This window comes from Ranitomeya variabilis, chromosome 5 (assembly GCF_051348905.1).
Source record: "Ranitomeya variabilis isolate aRanVar5 chromosome 5, aRanVar5.hap1, whole genome shotgun sequence".
Classification (NCBI taxonomy): Eukaryota; Metazoa; Chordata; class Amphibia; order Anura; family Dendrobatidae; genus Ranitomeya; species Ranitomeya variabilis.
The window spans coordinates 593,600,554-593,619,030 of NC_135236.1; the positions used below are offsets into that span (position 1 = coordinate 593,600,554).

Sequence of the window (18,477 nt, forward strand, 5' to 3'; positions counted from 1 at the left end):
GTGGCATTTGAACCCACAAGTCTGTTAAAATTTAGGTAAGTCTCTAAACTAAAGTCTATAACTGTCTTTCCAAAACAGAAATGCACACACTCATGGAAATACAAAATCCTCAGAATTAGATCAAAGGGTTCTCAAAACCTCATAATACTGGCAGCAGTGGGATTTGAACCCACGCCTCCGAAGAGACTGGAGCCTTAATCCAGCGCCTTAGACCGCTCAGCCATGCGACCTAATGCATCATTAAAAGAGCTTCCTTAGAGTAAGTTTAGTGTATCTGACTACATTTTAAACTTGTGCATTGTGGAAAATGGATAGGTCTCTAAACAAAAAGGAAAAAGCAATGATTCTATCTTTTGTCTTTTCCAAAAAAGCAAAGCACGCACTCATACAAAAATATGCTAATTTTTCTGTTAGCAAAATCATAAATATAAGCTGAAAAGGTTTTCAAAACCTCAATATGTTGGCAGCAGTGGGATTTGAACCCACGCCTCCAAAGAGACTGGAGCCTAAATCCAGAGCCTTAGACCACTCGGCCATGCTACCTTAAACAGCATGGTTAATTAAGCTTCCTTAGAGAAAGTGAAGTACATTTGACAACATTTAAAATTAGTACATTTTGGAAAATGGGCATGTCTCTAAACATTAGGCAAAAACAAAGATTCTATCAACGGTCTTTATCTTAACTGAAAACTGCTAAATCATACAAATACAAAAGAAGATTATATCACATGCTAATTTGCATGCTAGCAAAATCATAAGAATAAGTACAAAAACATTTCAAGATCTCATAATACTGGCAGCAGTGAGATTAAAGCATATGCTAATTTTGCATGTTAGCATAATTATAAGAATGAGATAAAAAGGTTTAAAAGAACTCATACTAGTGGCAGCAGTGGGATTTGAACTCACAAGTCTGTTGGAATATGGGTAAGTCTCTTAACAATAGGAAAAATCAATGATTCTTTCAACTGTCTTTTCCTAAACAGAAACTAACACACTCATGAAAATACAAAATCATAAGAATTAGATCAAAGGGTTCTCAAAACCTCATAATAATGGCAGCAGTGGGATTTGAATGGGCATGTCTCTAAACATTAGAAAAAAGCAAGGATTCTTTCAACAGTCTTTATCTGAACTGAAAACTAGAAAATCATGCAAATACAAAAGAAGATTAAATCACATGCTAATTTGCATGTTAGCAAAATCATAAGAATAAGTACAAAAACATTTCAAGATCTCATAATACTGGCAGCAGTGGGTTTAAAGCATATGCTAATTTTGCATGTTAGCATAATTATAAGAATAAGATAAAAAGGTTTAAAAGAACTCATACTAGTGGCATTTGAACCCACAAGTCTGTTAAAATTTAGGTAAGTCTCTAAACTAAAGTCTAAAACTGTCTTTTCCAAAACAGAAATGCACACACTCATGGAAATACAAAATCCTCAGAATTAGATCAAAGGGTTCTCAAAACCTCATAATACTGGCAGCAGTGGGATTTGAACCCACGCCTCCGAAGAGACTGGAGCCTTAATCCAGCGCCTTAGACCGCTCGGCCATGCGACCTAATGCATCATTAAAAGAGCTTCCTTAGAGTAAGTTTAGTGTATCTGACTACATTTTAAACTTGTGCATTGTGTAAAATGGATAGGTCTCTAAACAAAAAGGAAAAAGCAATGATTCTATCTTTTGTCTTTTCCAAAAAAGCAAAGCACGCACTCATACAAAAATATGCTAATTTTTCTGTTAGCAAAATCATAAATATAAGCTGAAAAGGTTTTCAAAACCTCAATATGTTGGCAGCAGTGGGATTTGAACCCACGCCTCCAAAGAGACTGGAGCCTAAATCCAGCGCCTTAGACCACTCGGCCATGCTACCTTAAACAGCATGGTTAATTAAGCTTCCTTAGAGAAAGTGAAGTACATTTGACAACATTTAAAATTAGTACATTTTGGAAAATGGGCATGTCTCTAAACATTAGGCAAAAACAAAGATTCTATCAACGGTCTTTATCTTAACTGAAAACTGCTAAATCATACAAATACAAAAGAAGATTATATCACATGCTAATTTGCATGCTAGCAAAATCATAAGAATAAGTACAAAAACATTTCAAGATCTCATAATACTGGCAGCAGTGAGATTAAAGCATATGCTAATTTTGCATGTTAGCATAATTATAAGAATGAGATAAAAAGGTTTAAAAGAACTCATACTAGTGGCAGCAGTGGGATTTGAACTCACAAGTCTGTTGGAATATGGGTAAGTCTCTTAACAATAGGAAAAATCAATGATTCTTTCAACTGTCTTTTCCTAAACAGAAACTAACACACTCATGAAAATACAAAATCATAAGAATTAGATCAAAGGGTTCTCAAAACCTCATAATAATGGCAGCAGTGGGATTTGAATGGGCATGTCTCTAAACATTAGAAAAAAGCAAGGATTCTTTCAACAGTCTTTATCTGAACTGAAAACTAGAAAATCATGCAAATACAAAAGAAGATTAAATCACATGCTAATTTGCATGTTAGCAAAATCATAAGAATAAGTACAAAAACATTTCAAGAACTCATAATACTGGCAGCAGTGGGTTTAAAGCATATGCTAATTTTGCATGTTAGCATAATTATAAGAATAAGATAAAAAGGTTTAAAAGAACTCATACTAGTGGCATTTGAACCCACAAGTCTGTTAAAATTTAGGTAAGTCTCTAAACTAAAGTCTAAAACTGTCTTTTCCAAAATAGAAATGCACACACTCATGGAAATACAAAATCCTCAGAATTAGATCAAAGGGTTCTCAAAACCTCATAATACTGGCAGCAGTGGGATTTGAACCCACGCCTCCGAAGAGACTGGAGCCTTAATCCAGCGCCTTAGACCGCTCGGCCATGCGACCTAATGCATCATTAAAAGAGCTTCCTTAGAGTAAGTTTAGTGTATCTGACTACATTTTAAACTTGTGCATTGTGGAAAATGGATAGGTCTCTAAACAAAAAGGAAAAAGCAATGATTCTATCTTTTGTCTTTTCCAAAAAAGCAAAGCACGCACTCATACAAAAATATGCTAATTTTTCTGTTAGCAAAATCATAAATATAAGCTGAAAAGGTTTTCAAAACCTCAATATGTTGGCAGCAGTGGGATTTGAACCCACGCCTCCAAAGAGACTGGAGCCTAAATCCAGCGCCTTAGACCACTCGGCCATGCTACCTTAAACAGCATGGATAATTAAGCTTCCTTAGAGAAAGTGAAGTACATTTGACAACATTTAAAATTAGTACATTTTGGAAAATGGGCATGTCTCTAAACATTAGGCAAAAACAAAGATTCTATCAACGGTCTTTATCTTAACTGAAAACTGCTAAATCATACAAATACAAAAGAAGATTATATCACATGCTAATTTGCATGCTAGCAAAATCATAAGAATAAGTACAAAAACATTTCAAGATCTCATAATACTGGCAGCAGTGAGATTAAAGCATATGCTAATTTTGCATGTTAGCATAATTATAAGAATGAGATAAAAAGGTTTAAAAGAACTCATACTAGTGGCAGCAGTGGGATTTGAACTCACAAGTCTGTTGGAATATGGGTAAGTCTCTTAACAATAGGAAAAATCAATGATTCTTTCAACTGTCTTTTCCTAAACAGAAATTAACACACTCATGAAAATACAAAATCATAAGAATTAGATCAAAGGGTTCTCAAAACCTCATAATAATGGCAGCAGTGGGATTTGAATGGGCATGTCTCTAAACATTAGAAAAAAGCAAGGATTCTTTCAACAGTCTTTATCTGAACTGAAAACTGGAAAATCATGCAAATACAAAAGAAGATTAAATCACATGCTAATTTGCATGTTAGCAAAATCATAAGAATAAGTACAAAAACATTTCAAGAACTCATAATACTGGCAGCAGTGGGTTTAAAGCATATGCTAATTTTGCATGTTAGCATAATTATAAGAATAAGATAAAAAGGTTTAAAAGAACTCATACTAGTGGCATTTGAACCCACAAGTCTGTTAAAATTTAGGTAAGTCTCTAAACTAAAGTCTAAAACTGTCTTTTCCAAAATAGAAATGCACACACTCATGGAAATACAAAATCCTCAGAATTAGATCAAAGGGTTCTCAAAACCTCATAATACTGGCAGCAGTGGGATTTGAACCCACGCCTCCGAAGAGACTGGAGCCTTAATCCAGCGCCTTAGACCGCTCGGCCATGCGATCTAATGCATCATTAAAAGAGCTTCCTTAGAGTAAGTTTAGTGTATCTGACTACATTTTAAACTTGTGCATTGTGGAAAATGGATAGGTCTCTAAACAAAAAGGAAAAAGCAATGATTCTATCTTTTGTCTTTTCCAAAAAAGCAAAGCACGCACTCATACAAAAATATGCTAATTTTTCTGTTAGCAAAATCATAAATATAAGCTGAAAAGGTTTTCAAAACCTCAATATGTTGGCAGCAGTGGGATTTGAACCCACGCCTCCAAAGAGACTGGAGCCTAAATCCAGCGCCTTAGACCACTCGGCCATGCTACCTTAAACAGCATGGATAATTAAGCTTCCTTAGAGAAAGTGAAGTACATTTGACAACATTTAAAATTAGTACATTTTGGAAAATGGGCATGTCTCTAAACATTAGGCAAAAACAAAGATTCTATCAACGGTCTTTATCTTAACTGAAAACTGCTAAATCATACAAATACAAAAGAAGATTATATCACATGCTAATTTGCATGCTAGCAAAATCATAAGAATAAGTACAAAAACATTTCAAGATCTCATAATACTGGCAGCAGTGAGATTAAAGCATATGCTAATTTTGCATGTTAGCATAATTATAAGAATGAGATAAAAAGGTTTAAAAGAACTCATACTAGTGGCAGCAGTGGGATTTGAACTCACAAGTCTGTTGGAATATGGGTAAGTCTCTTAACAATAGGAAAAATCAATGATTCTTTCAACTGTCTTTTCCTAAACAGAAATTAACACACTCATGAAAATACAAAATCATAAGAATTAGATCAAAGGGTTCTCAAAACCTCATAATAATGGCAGCAGTGGGATTTGAATGGGCATGTCTCTAAACATTAGAAAAAAGCAAGGATTCTTTCAACAGTCTTTATCTGAACTGAAAACTGGAAAATCATGCAAATACAAAAGAAGATTAAATCACATGCTAATTTGCATGCTAGCAAAATCATAAGAATAAGTACAAAAACATTTCAAGATCTCATAATACTGGCAGCAGTGAGATTAAAGCATATGCTAATTTTGCATGTTAGCATAATTATAAGAATGAGATAAAAAGGTTTAAAAGAACTCATACTAGTGGCAGCAGTGGGATTTGAACTCACAAGTCTGTTGGAATATGGGTAAGTCTCTTAACAATAGGAAAAATCAATGATTCTTTCAACTGTCTTTTCCTAAACAGAAATTAACACACTCATGAAAATACAAAATCATAAGAATTAGATCAAAGGGTTCTCAAAACCTCATAATAATGGCAGCAGTGGGATTTGAATGGGCATGTCTCTAAACATTAGAAAAAAGCAAGGATTCTTTCAACAGTCTTTATCTGAACTGAAAACTGGAAAATCATGCAAATACAAAAGAAGATTAAATCACATGCTAATTTGCATGTTAGCAAAATCATAAGAATAAGTACAAAAACATTTCAAGAACTCATAATACTGGCAGCAGTGGGTTTAAAGCATATGCTAATTTTGCATGTTAGCATAATTATAAGAATAAGATAAAAAGGTTTAAAAGAACTCATACTAGTGGCATTTGAACCCACAAGTCTGTTAAAATTTAGGTAAGTCTCTAAACTAAAGTCTAAAACTGTCTTTTCCAAAATAGAAATGCACACACTCATGGAAATACAAAATCCTCAGAATTAGATCAAAGGGTTCTCAAAACCTCATAATACTGGCAGCAGTGGGATTTGAACCCACGCCTCCGAAGAGACTGGAGCATTAATCCAGCGCCTTAGACCGCTCGGCCATGCGACCTAATGCATCATTAAAAGAGCTTCCTTAGAGTAAGTTTAGTGTATCTGACTACATTTTAAACTTGTGCATTGTGGAAAATGGATAGGTCTCTAAACAAAAAGGAAAAAGCAATGATTCTATCTTTTGTCTTTTCCAAAAAATCAAAGCACGCACTCATACAAAAATATGCTAATTTTTCTGTTAGCAAAATCATAAATATAAGCTGAAAAGGTTTTCAAAACCTCAATATGTTGGCAGCAGTGGGATTTGCACCCACGCCTCCAAAGAGACTGGAGCCTAAATCCAGCGCCTTAGACCACTCGGCCATGCTACCTTAAACAGCATGGATAATTAAGCTTCCTTAGAGAAAGTGAAGTACATTTGACAACATTTAAAATTAGTACATTTTGGAAAATGGGCATGTCTCTAAACATTAGGCAAAAACAAAGATTCTATCAACGGTCTTTATCTTAACTGAAAACTGCTAAATCATACAAATACAAAAGAAGATTATATCACATGCTAATTTGCATGCTAGCAAAATCATAAGAATAAGTACAAAAACATTTCAAGATCTCATAATACTGGCAGCAGTGAGATTAAAGCATATGCTAATTTTGCATGTTAGCATAATTATAAGAATGAGATTAAAAGAACTCATACTAGTGGCTGCAGTGGGATTTGAACTCACAAGTCTGTTGGAATATGGGTAAGTCTCTTAACAATAGGAAAAATCAATGATTCTTTCAACTGTCTTTTCCTAAACAGAAATTAACACACTCATGAAAATACAAAATCATAAGAATTAGATCAAAGGGTTCTCAAAACCTCATAATAATGGCAGCAGTGGGATTTGAATGGGCATGTCTCTAAACATTAGAAAAAAGCAAGGATTCTTTCAACAGTCTTTATCTGAACTGAAAACTGGAAAATCATGCAAATACAAAAGAAGATTAAATCACATGCTAATTTGCATGTTAGCAAAATCATAAGAATAAGTACAAAAACATTTCAAGAACTCATAATACTGGCAGCAGTGGGTTTAAAGCATATGCTAATTTTGCATGTTAGCATAATTATAAGAATAAGATAAAAAGGTTTAAAAGAACTCATACTAGTGGCATTTGAACCCACAAGTCTGTTAAAATTTAGGTAAGTCTCCAAACTAAAGTCTAAAACTGTCTTTTCCAAAATAGAAATGCACACACTCATGGAAATACAAAATCCTCAGAATTAGATCAAAGGGTTCTCAAAACCTCATAATACTGGCAGCAGTGGGATTTGAACCCACGCCTCCGAAGAGACTGGAGCCTTAATCCAGCGCCTTAGACCGCTCAGCCATGCGACCTAATGCATCATTAAAAGAGCTTCCTTAGAGTAAGTTTAGTTTATCTGACTACATTTTAAACTTGTGCATTGTGGAAAATGGATAGGTCTCTAAACAAAAAGGAAAAAGCAATGATTCTATCTTTTGTCTTTTCCAAAAAAGCAAAGCACGCACTCATACAAAAATATGCTAATTTTTCTATTAGCAAAATCATAAATATAAGCTGAAAAGGTTTTCAAAACCTCAGTATGTTGGCAGCAGTGGGATTTGAACCCACACCTCCAAAGAGACTGGAGCCTAAATCCAGCGCCTTAGACCACTCGGCCATGCTACCTTAAACAGCATGGTTAATTAAGCTTCCTTAGAGAAAGTGAAGTACATTTGACAACATTTAAAATTAGTACATTTTGGAAAATGGGCATGAACAAATGGAGGAGATGGACATGGTACAAGGATGGAGTCGTTATATAGACGATGTCCTTTTTGTATGGGAGGGTAGCACTGACCAACTTACATCGTTGATGGATAAATTAAATCAAAATAATTATAACATCAAATTAACTTACAAGTGGGGGAGATCTTTAGATTTTTTGGATCTAGATATGACAGTAGCCCCAAATGGCAGAATAATAACTAATGTGTTTAGAAAACCAACTGCCACTAATACCTTGCTCCATGCGTCATCAGCCCATTATAAACCAACTATTAATGGGATCCCTATCGGCCAATTTTTGAGGGTCAAAAAAATCTGTGCCACTGATGGTAATTTTCAATCACAAGCAACTGACCTAGCCCAGCGGTTTTTAGATCGAGGCTACAGTAAAAGACAAATTAAAAAAGGATATAAAAGAGCCGAGAAAACCCCTAGAGAGGAATTATTATATGGTAGCAGGGTATCTATGTGTAGCAAGAATGAAAATCAGGTGAGGTTCATTACCAATTATAATAAACAGTGGCCAGAGTTGATAGCAATTTTTCGTAGGCACTGGAACATCTTGCTTAGTGACCCTATTCTCAAAAAGACCCTCCCTAAATATCCAGCTATCACACCTAGAAGGGCCCGTAACTTGAAGGACATTTTAGTCCATAGCCACTACTCAGAGACGAAAGTGACTGGCAGCAGATATTTACCAACTAGAAAGGGATTCTTTCCATGTAGGAGATGTAAAGCGTGCAGAAATCATATCCAGAGCACTTCCTTTGTCAATTTCGACGGGTCAAGGACATATTCCATACGTGAATATCTTACTTGCTGTTCAAAAGGCGTGGTATACCACGCACAATGCCCGTGCAACAAGATTTACATTGGGCTCACCACGCGTGAGCTTAAACTACGCACAAGGGAACATGTCCTTGATATTGAGAAGTCAGCTAATATAGAAGACATTCACCAACTTAAGACATTGCCAAAACATTTTAGGCTGTTCCATAAGTCTGATCCGAATGGTCTTAAAATACAAGCCATCGATCAGATTACCCTGAATGACAGGGGTGGTAATCTGGGTAGAATTCTGGCAAGGAAAGAAAGCAGGTGGATTTATCAACTTGGGACCCTTGCCCCTCAGGGACTTAACGAAACAATGGGTTTCAGCTCATTTTTATAAGGATACATCCACCCCTTTATGTACCCCTTACGCGTGTATCGTTATTTACTTTGGTTTTTGGTTTAATCTAGTAGGTGAATTACCCTTGACTCCATGGGGACTGAGATCGTGATTTGTGTCTATAACGGAATGGATATAATTTCGTCAGCAACCCCGCTTTACAGACAATACAGAGTATCCCCCGCATTTGTCCTTTCTGGATTTATCTAAATTAGTAGTCATATGAGATCATTGGGCCATAGACACTGGTTCACAATGTACATTCTGTGCAGTTTTTAGTGTGTTAGATTTTAACTGTGTTTTTTCATTGTAGGTGCACACATTTGGTGTTGGGTTTCAGTTTTTCTACAGCATGGGAATTTCATCGCAGTAATGGACTATGGACTAAGAAAATTAAGCCGAATCCCACCTCAGCATTACTTACCCACCAATATATAGATGGATAGATATGTTGGCTGTGTTTATAAGTGTTTCATACATAGACATTTTAATAGAATATTGGGGATATAGGGTGGATATCTATTCAGTCAAATGTAGCTTACTGGGCATGCTGTATTGTATTTTATCTGTATTCATCCTTTTGTGTTTTTGTTTCTTTTTCTTTTCCTTTTCTAATTCTATGGTTGCATATATGTGGTGGTTTAGGATGGCATCGCACATAATTCTATGATGTTGCAAACCCTTGTTCAGCAATTCAGGGTATAGTTCATGTTTGGTAGTATGGTCATTCAGAACCCTACATTACCATCTTTATAGATATCTAATTGTATCTCTGCCCTCTAGCTGTTATAGACTTAGGCTTTGTTTGGGCCATTGATATATTAATACATTGGTGGCAATTAGTTTAGTATTCAGCATTTTTAAATGCTGAATAACAAATAGTAATATCAATCATAGTATAACATGGGCGGTTCATTGTCCTGCTTTGGCCTTTGCTAGCCACGCCTCTTACCAACGGCGCTCCATCGCTGTAGCGATATGCAGGCTGTTGAGCTGCAGCCTCGGAGTGGTGCGCATGCCCCGGGTTCGGCCGCACGGTGGACTCTAGCCCCGCCCACAGGGTGACGTAGGCGCTTGACGCCTGCTGACCAGGGGCGTGTGCTAGAGAACCACGCTAGTTGCACGAGCGGCCGAAAACCGGCGCATGCGCCGTACAACATCCGGGACGCGGCGGTGCCTGACACACACCTCCATGCACAATCAGTGACCACATATAAGGGATAGCTGCTACAGTTATAACACACGTGCCCCCATAAGGAAGAAGCCTGGATTGGCGAAACGGCGCTGTCGGGGTGGCAACACGGTCACACAATATTCTTCTATTTTGCATGTAAGTTGTTATGCTGAACTATAAACGGCTCGGAATTGTATCCATGTATGTTTTGACTTTGGCTAAATATTTATAGTATGATGGTGTCATATGAGATATGCATAATGGGACCCATTAGTTACTTGGGATAAACTTGAGGTTCACCATATTTGCACTTTATCCATTGTTTTCAAAAATCGTACATCCTTACTATAGTTAGCCGTTGCAGAGCCTTTTTTTTCAGCACTCATAATGTCCATATGGAATTATACTGCATGCATACTGTGTTGACATGGTAGTTGCTTTGTTTTTATAGGTTCCTTGTCTGTCAATTTGTGTGTGGTGTTTTATTGTATTTAATAAAGTTTTTTCCATTTTAATCATTGCGCATATACCTTCATTTCCCTATGTCCACAGGGGAAATTTTGTTCTATTATACTCTATTGAGGTATTTAAAACAATTGGGACTTATGTTATTTATATGTTTGCTACTGTTTTCTAACAGATTTCCCTGGTTACTTGAGATGGACCTTAAGGCTAGGGAAACATCCTGGCGGTCCAAAGCCACGGACTTATTCAGACAGGGAACCTTTGCTGCACAGGATGGTAATACAGATAATCGTGACCTGATGACCCACTACAAAAATGTGGTACATAGAAAACTCAAAACATGGTGGAATAAAACTGCTTTAGAAAATTACATTGAACGTAACATCATCCCCAGGGGCCTTCGGGTACAAGTATATCCCTCCTTTGAGTTAGAGGATGTAGAACTAATACAAAGATGGAAAAAAGCAGCTACCACCTGCTCCTTAGAATTTATCAAAATTATAATTGATAAAAATTCAATGACATTGAATCTGATTGACAAAGAAATTGATGATACGCATAAGAATCTTAAAAAACATCTCAACTCTGAAAAATTGGAAAACTATCTACAGGCTATAGAGAAGGACATAGATAAGTGGGAGAACGATATCAGCCAATTTAAATTAAAAAAATTTTTAAGAGATTCTAAGGACTATGAAACGGACAGAATTTATAAGTGGCAATTCCCCAAAAAAAGATCCAATGTGGCACCACCTAGTGGCGATACAATGCTAAATGAGAGAGAATCAGGTTCAGAAAGTAGCACTTCGTGCAGTGAAACGGAAAATACAAGTGACTACTTCATGCGGACAAGAGTCGGGAACAACAGAAAATATGCTGATATCTTCTCAAAAAAGAAGACTAAACGGACTGATGACCGCATGAAGGTAGTCAATTTGTCAAAACATACACTATCGACAACCCAGATTAAACTATTAGAAAAGGGTTTAACGTTTTCCCCTTCCTCCACACTAGACAAATTCACGGTGGTAAAAGACCTACACCTTTTTGCCCGCAAAATAGTCCTCCAAAAAATACATCATAAAGCTGATTCGGAACTCTCTTGTTCTCCTGATATGGAACGAGAGGCATTGAGGGATCTTGAAGAGCTACTTGAAGAAAACGCTCAAACAGAGATTGGTAAGTTCCCTATCCATCTAGTCATGAAATCAAAAACATTCCCAAATTTTAACACATGTTCGGCAGTAGATGTCTTTACGAAAATGGTCACCAAAGAAATTGAGGCATTACCCAATAGCCCTAGTTGGAATTCTAATCTAAATAGGGATGAACATCTGGCTCTGAGAGAACTTCAAAATCTTAAGAATGTAGTAATAAAACAGGCGGACAAAGGTGGTAATACGGTAATTTGGCCTATCGACCTTTATGAAAAACAAGCGGACAAAATACTATCAGTCAAATCTTGTTACAAAAAGATGTCTTACAATCCTTCCATTCAATTCCAACAAGAACTCATTGGGATTTTAGAAGGGGCGTATGAAGAGGGGATCATTCCAAAGCGTTTATTGGAATATATCATTAAATTGCAACCTAAAATGGCCACATTTTACCTCCTACCAAAACTACATAAGGATTCCAATGATCCCCCAGGGAGACCGATAGTTTCTGGTAAGGAAAGCCTTTGTGAATCAATCTGTACCATCATAGATTATTATCTCCAACCTTTAGTTTTAACATTGCCATCGTATGTTAAAGATACTACATCTGTTTTAAAAAGGTTGGATTCGATTTATTTAGAAGAGGGAGCTATGTTAGTAACAGCTGATGTAGAAGCGCTGTACTCATCTATCAGGCATGTGGACGGTTTAAAGGCAGTTGCCTATTATTTAAACCAAAGCAATTTGGACAAACCCCTCATTGATTTGATTTTGACCCTGTTGCAATTTGTATTAGAACATAATTTTTTCATTTTTAATAAGACGATTTTCCTTCAAAAACAAGGAACGGCAATGGGCGCAACTTGTGCCCCCACCTACGCCAATCTTTTTATGGGATTTTGGGAAAAAGAAATCTTTCAGGATGAACAAATGGAGGAGATGGACATGGTACAAGGATGGAGTCGTTATATAGACGATGTCCTTTTTGTATGGGAGGGTAGCACTGACCAACTTACATCGTTGATGGATAAATTAAATCAAAATAATTATAACATCAAATTAACTTACAAGTGGGGGAGATCTTTAGATTTTTTGGATCTAGATATGACAGTAGCCCCAAATGGCAGAATAATAACTAATGTGTTTAGAAAACCAACTGCCACTAATACCTTGCTCCATGCGTCATCAGCCCATTATAAACCAACTATTAATGGGATCCCTATCGGCCAATTTTTGAGGGTCAAAAAAATCTGTGCCACTGATGGTAATTTTCAATCACAAGCAACTGACCTAGCCCAGCGGTTTTTAGATCGAGGCTACAGTAAAAGACAAATTAAAAAAGGATATAAAAGAGCCGAGAAAACCCCTAGAGAGGAATTATTATATGGTAGCAGGGTATCTAGGTGTAGCAAGAATGAAAATCAGGTGAGGTTCATTACCAATTATAATAAACAGTGGCCAGAGTTGATAGCAATTTTTCGTAGGCACTGGAACATCTTGCTTAGTGACCCTATTCTCAAAAAGACCCTCCCTAAATATCCAGCTATCACACCTAGAAGGGCCCGTAACTTGAAGGACATTTTAGTCCATAGCCACTACTCAGAGACGAAAGTGACTGGCAACAGATATTTACCAACTAGAAAGGGATTCTTTCCATGTAGGAGATGTAAAGCGTGCAGAAATCATATCCAGAGCACTTCCTTTGTCAATTTCGACGGGTCAAGGACATATTCCATACGTGAATATCTTACTTGCTGTTCAAAAGGCGTGGTATACCACGCACAATGCCCGTGCAACAAGATTTACATTGGGCTCACCACGCGTGAGCTTAAACTACGCACAAGGGAACATGTCCTTGATATTGAGAAGTCAGCTAATATAGAAGACATTCACCAACTTAAGACATTGCCAAAACATTTTAGGCTGTTCCATAAGTCTGATCCGAATGGTCTTAAAATACAAGCCATCGATCAGATTACCCTGAATGACAGGGGTGGTAATCTGGGTAGAATTCTGGCAAGGAAAGAAAGCAGGTGGATTTATCAACTTGGGACCCTTGCCCCTCAGGGACTTAACGAAACAATGGGTTTCAGCTCATTTTTATAAGGATACATCCACCCCTTTATGTACCCCTTACGCGTGTATCGTAATTTACTTTGGTTTTTGGTTTAATCTAGTAGGTGAATTACCCTTGACTCCATGGGGACTGAGATCGTGATTTGTGTCTATAACGGAATGGATATAATTTCGTCAGCAACCCCGCTTTACAGACAATACAGAGTATCCCCCGCATTTGTCCTTTCTGGATTTATCTAAATTAGTAGTCATATGAGATCATTGGGCCATAGACACTGGTTCACAATGTACATTCTGTGCAGTTTTTAGTGTGTTAGATTTTAACTGTGTTTTTTCATTGTAGGTGCACACATTTGGTGTTGGGTTTCAGTTTTTCTACAGCATGGGAATTTCATCGCAGTAATGGACTATGGACTAAGAAAATTAAGCCGAATCCCACCTCAGCATTACTTACCCACCAATATATAGATGGATAGATATGTTGGCTGTGTTTATAAGTGTTTCATACATAGACATTTTAATAGAATATTGGGGATATAGGGTGGATATCTATTCAGTCAAATGTAGCTTACTGGGCATGCTGTATTGTATTTTATCTGTATTCATCCTTTTGTGTTTTTGTTTCTTTTTCTTTTCCTTTTCTAATTCTATGGTTGCATATATGTGGTGGTTTAGGATGGCATCGCACATAATTCTATGATGTTGCAAACCCTTGTTCAGCAATTCTGGGTATAGTTCATGTTTGGTAGTATGGTCATTCAGAACCCTACATTACCATCTTTATAGATATCTAATTGTATCTCTGCCCTCTAGCTGTTATAGACTTAGGCTTTGTTTGGGCCATTGATATATTAATACATTGGTGGCAATTAGTTTAGTATTCAGCATTTTTAAATGCTGAATAACAAATAGTAATATCAATCATAGTATAACATGGGCGGTTCATTGTCCTGCTTTGGCCTTTGCTAGCCACGCCTCTTACCAACGGCGCTCCATCGCTGTAGCGATATGCAGGCTGTTGAGCTGCAGCCTCGGAGTGGTGCGCATGCCCCGGGTTCGGCCGCACGGTGGACTCTAGCCCCGCCCACAGGGTGACGTAGGCGCTTGACGCCTGCTGACCAGGGGCGTGTGCTAGAGAACCACGCTAGTTGCACGAGCGGCCGAAAACCGGCGCATGCGCCGTACAACATCCGGGACGCGGCGGTGCCTGACACACACCTCCATGCACAATCAGTGACCACATATAAGGGATAGCTGCTACAGTTATAACACACGTGCCCCCATAAGGAAGAAGCCTGGATTGGCGAAACGGCGCTGTCGGGGTGGCAACACGGTCACACAATATTCTTCTATTTTGCATGTAAGTTGTTATGCTGAACTATAAACGGCTCGGAATTGTATCCATGTATGTTTTGACTTTGGCTAAATATTTATAGTATGATGGTGTCATATGAGATATGCATAATGGGACCCATTAGTTACTTGGGATAAACTTGAGGTTCACCATATTTGCACTTTATCCATTGTTTTCAAAAATCGTACATCCTTACTATAGTTAGCCGTTGCAGAGCCTTTTTTTCAGCACTCATAATGTCCATATGGAATTATACTGCATGCATACTGTGTTGACATGGTAGTTGCTTTGTTTTTATAGGTTCCTTGTCTGTCAATTTGTGTGTGGTGTTTTATTGTATTTAATAAAGTTTTTTCCATTTTAATCATTGCGCATATACCTTCATTTCCCTATGTCCACAGGGGAAATTTTGTTCTATTATGCTAATTTGCATGCTAGCAAAATCATAAGAATAAGTACAAAAACATTTCAAGATCTCATAATACTGGCAGCAGTGAGATTAAAGCATATGCTAATTTTGCATGTTAGCATAATTATAAGAATGAGATAAAAAGGTTTAAAAGAACTCATACTAGTGGCAGCAGTGGGATTTGAACTCACAAGTCTGTTGGAATATGGGTAAGTCTCTTAACAATAGGAAAAATCAATGATTCTTTCAACTGTCTTTTCCTAAACAGAAATTAACACACTCATGAAAATACAAAATCATAAGAATTAGATCAAAGGGTTCTCAAAACCTCATAATAATGGCAGCAGTGGGATTTGAATGGGCATGTCTCTAAACATTAGAAAAAAGCAAGGATTCTTTCAACAGTCTTTATCTGAACTGAAAACTGGAAAATCATGCAAATACAAAAGAAGATTAAATCACATGCTAATTTGCATGTTAGCAAAATCATAAGAATAAGTACAAAAACATTTCAAGAACTCATAATACTGGCAGCAGTGGGTTTAAAGCATATGCTAATTTTGCATGTTAGCATAATTATAAGAATAAGATAAAAAGGTTTAAAAGAACTCATACTAGTGGCATTTGAACCCACAAGTCTGTTAAAATTTAGGTAAGTCTCTAAACTAAAGTCTAAAACTGTCTTTTCCAAAACAGAAATGCACACACTCATGGAAATACAAAATCCTCAGAATTAGATCAAAGGGTTCTCAAAACCTCATAATACTGGCAGCAGTGGGATTTGAACCCACGCCTCCGAAGAGACTGGAGCCTTAATCCAGCGCCTTAGACCGCTCGGCCATGCTACCTAATGCTTCATTAAAAGAGCTTCCTGAGAGTAAGTTTAGTGTATCTGACTACATTTTAAACTTGTGCATTGTGGAAAATGGATAGGTCTCTAAACAAAAAGGAAAAAGCAATGATTCTATCTTTTGTCTTTTCCAATAAAGCAAAGCACGCGCTCATACAAAAATATGCTAATTTTTCTATTAGCAAAATCATAAATATAAGCTGAAAAGGTTTTCAAAACCTCAGTATGTTGGCAGCAGTGGGATTTGAACCCACGCCTCCGAAGAGACTGGAGCCTTAATCCAGCGCCTTAGACCGCTCGGCCATGTTACCTAATGCATCATTAAAAGAGCTTCCTGAGAGTAAGTTTAGTGTATTTGACTACATTTTAAACTTGTGCATTGTGGAAAATGGATAGGTCTCTAAACAAAAAGGAAAAAGCAATGATTCTATCTTTTGTCTTTTCCAAAAAAGCAAAGCACGCGCTCATACAAAAATATGCTAATTTTTCTATTAGCAAAATCATAAATATAAGCTGAAAAGGTTTTCAAAACCTCAGTATGTTGGCAGCAGTGGGATTTGAACCCACGCCTCCGAAGAGACTGGAGCCTTAATCCAGCGCCTTAGACCGCTCGGCCATGTTACCTAATGCATCATTAAAAGAGCTTCCTGAGAGTAAGTTTAGTGTATTTGACTACATTTTAAACTTGTGCATTGTGGAAAATGGATAGGTCTCTAAACAAAAAGGAAAAAGCAATGATTCTATCTTTTGTCTTTTCCAAAAAAGCAAAGCACGCGCTCATACAAAAATATGCTAATTTTTCTATTAGCAAAGTCATAAATATAAGCTGAAAGGGTTTTCAAAACCTCAATATGTTGGCAGCAGTGGGATTTGAACCCACGCCTCCAAAGAGACTGGAGCCTAAATCCAGCGCCTTAGACCACTCGGCCATGCTACCTTAAACAGCATGGTTAATTAAGCTTCCTTAGAGAAAGTGAAGTACATTTGACAACATTTAAAATTAGTACATTTTGGAAAATGGTCATGTCTCTAAACATTAGGCAAAAACAAAGATTCTATCAACGGTCTTTATCTTAACTGAAAACTGCTAAATCATACAAATACAAAAGAAGATTATATCACATGCTAATTTGCATGCTAGCAAAATCATAAGAATAAGTACAAAAACATTTCAAGATCTCATAATACTGGCAGCAGTGAGATTAACCCCTTCACCCCCAAGGGTGGTTTGCACGTTAATGACCGGGCCAATTTTTACAATTCTGACCACTGTCCCTTTATGAGGCTATAACTCTGGAACGCTTTGACGGATCTTGGCGATTCTGACATTGTTTTCTCGTGACATATTGTACTTCATGTTAAAGGTAAAATTTATTCGATATAACTTGCGTCTATTTGTGAAAAAAATGGAAATTTGGCGAAAATTTTGAAAATTTTGCAATTTTCCAACTTTGAATTTTTGTGCCCTTAAATCACAGACATATGTCACGCAAAATACTTAATAAGTAACATTTCCCACATGTCTACTTTACATCAGTACAATTTTGGAACCAAAATTTTTTTTTGTGACGGAGTTATAAGGGTTAAAAGTTGACCAGCAATTTCTCATTTTTACAACACCATTTTTTTTTAGGGACCACATCTCATTTGAAGTCATTTTGAGGGGTCTATATGATAGAAAATACTCAAGTGTGACACCATTCTAAAAACTGCACCCCTCAAGGTGCTCAAAACCACATTCAAGAAGTTTATTAACCCTTCAGGTGTTTCACAGGAATTTTTGGAATGTTTAAATAAAAATGAACATTTAACTTTTTTTCACACAAAATTTATTTCAGCTCCAATTTGTTTTATTTTACCAAGGGTAACAGGAGAAAATGGACCCCCAAAGTTGTTGTACAATTTGTCCTGAGTACGATGATACCCCATATGTGGGTGTAAACCATTGTTTAGGCGCATGGCAGAGCTTGGAAGGGAAGGAGCGCCATTTGACTTTTCAATGCAAAATTGACTGGAATTGAGATGGGACGCCATGTTGCGTTTGGAGAGCCCCTGA

At 37.0% G+C, this 18,477-nt stretch overlaps 7 non-coding genes across 7 annotated transcripts; all 7 read right to left on the reverse strand.

The window, feature by feature from the left end:
* Window positions 1–461: 461 nt before the first annotated feature.
* Window positions 462–543, reverse strand: TRNAL-UAG (transfer RNA leucine (anticodon UAG)). Its single transcript has one exon. It is a non-coding gene; the product is annotated as a tRNA-Leu (tRNA).
* Window positions 544–1,797: 1,254 nt separating this feature from the next.
* TRNAL-UAG (transfer RNA leucine (anticodon UAG)) lies at window positions 1,798–1,879 on the reverse strand. The gene has a single exon. It is a non-coding gene; the product is annotated as a tRNA-Leu (tRNA).
* A 1,254-nt stretch (window positions 1,880–3,133) lies between these two features.
* Window positions 3,134–3,215, reverse strand: TRNAL-UAG (transfer RNA leucine (anticodon UAG)). The gene has a single exon. It is a non-coding gene; the product is annotated as a tRNA-Leu (tRNA).
* Window positions 3,216–4,469: 1,254 nt separating this feature from the next.
* TRNAL-UAG (transfer RNA leucine (anticodon UAG)) lies at window positions 4,470–4,551 on the reverse strand. Its single transcript has one exon. It is a non-coding gene; the product is annotated as a tRNA-Leu (tRNA).
* Window positions 4,552–7,584: 3,033 nt separating this feature from the next.
* TRNAL-UAG (transfer RNA leucine (anticodon UAG)) lies at window positions 7,585–7,666 on the reverse strand. The gene has a single exon. It is a non-coding gene; the product is annotated as a tRNA-Leu (tRNA).
* Window positions 7,667–16,337: 8,671 nt separating this feature from the next.
* TRNAL-AAG (transfer RNA leucine (anticodon AAG)) lies at window positions 16,338–16,419 on the reverse strand. Its single transcript has one exon. It is a non-coding gene; the product is annotated as a tRNA-Leu (tRNA).
* An 857-nt stretch (window positions 16,420–17,276) lies between these two features.
* On the reverse strand, window positions 17,277–17,358 carry TRNAL-UAG (transfer RNA leucine (anticodon UAG)). The gene has a single exon. It is a non-coding gene; the product is annotated as a tRNA-Leu (tRNA).
* Window positions 17,359–18,477: the final 1,119 nt, after the last annotated feature.